This window comes from Egretta garzetta, unplaced genomic scaffold (assembly GCF_000687185.1).
Source record: "Egretta garzetta isolate BGI_Z169 unplaced genomic scaffold, ASM68718v1 scaffold328, whole genome shotgun sequence".
Classification (NCBI taxonomy): domain Eukaryota; kingdom Metazoa; phylum Chordata; class Aves; order Pelecaniformes; family Ardeidae; genus Egretta; species Egretta garzetta.
Genome location: NW_009260525.1, coordinates 703,824 through 704,539, shown reverse-complemented (window position 1 = coordinate 704,539; position 716 = coordinate 703,824).

Below are 716 nucleotides of genomic sequence, written 5' to 3'. Positions count from 1 at the left end.
CATTTTACCTCATCTATTATTTAAAATTGAAGAAGGGAGGGACTATTTAGCTCTTTTTAATCTAAATTGCATTTGTGAGAAGTGTAGATCGCATGAGTCTGGATCCAAAAGGGCTTTTCTTTTCATGAGAGGGTTTTGTATCTGGACCATAGCCTGGTATTGGTTTAATTTTCAGTCACTGAGCAAACAGGCTGTCAAGGATAAAGGTATAATTTTATCAGTATCCACCAATAGAATCTACAGCAATGTAAAGATGAAGTTAAGCAAAGGAGATATTGACCCACACAAGAGAATATCTTCCAGAACTGTATGGAATTTCTTTTATTACATCTCTCCTCCTCTGCTTTGTGCAGCATTCAGGCAGACTTCAGTATAGGAAAGATTGAATCCAGGCTTGCACCACTGAAGATCTCCCAGAGCAAAAGAGGTGAACAGTGGTGACTGAAAATTGAAAAGGCAAATGTGACCCCAAAGAACTACTGATTCTAGTCCTGCATTTGCAAACATTTATGAAACCTGAATTACAATTAAAGTGGTTATATGTATATATTTGCAAATGACACACTAATCCACAAACCAAAATAGTGCCGCTATATTTAAGTATTATTTATTAGTTATTTTCCTCCTCTTTTACACATAAATAGAACAGAAATTATCCCATCTGCCTCAAATGACTGATTATGAACATCACATACTGAGTTTGGCTGGATGAGTGC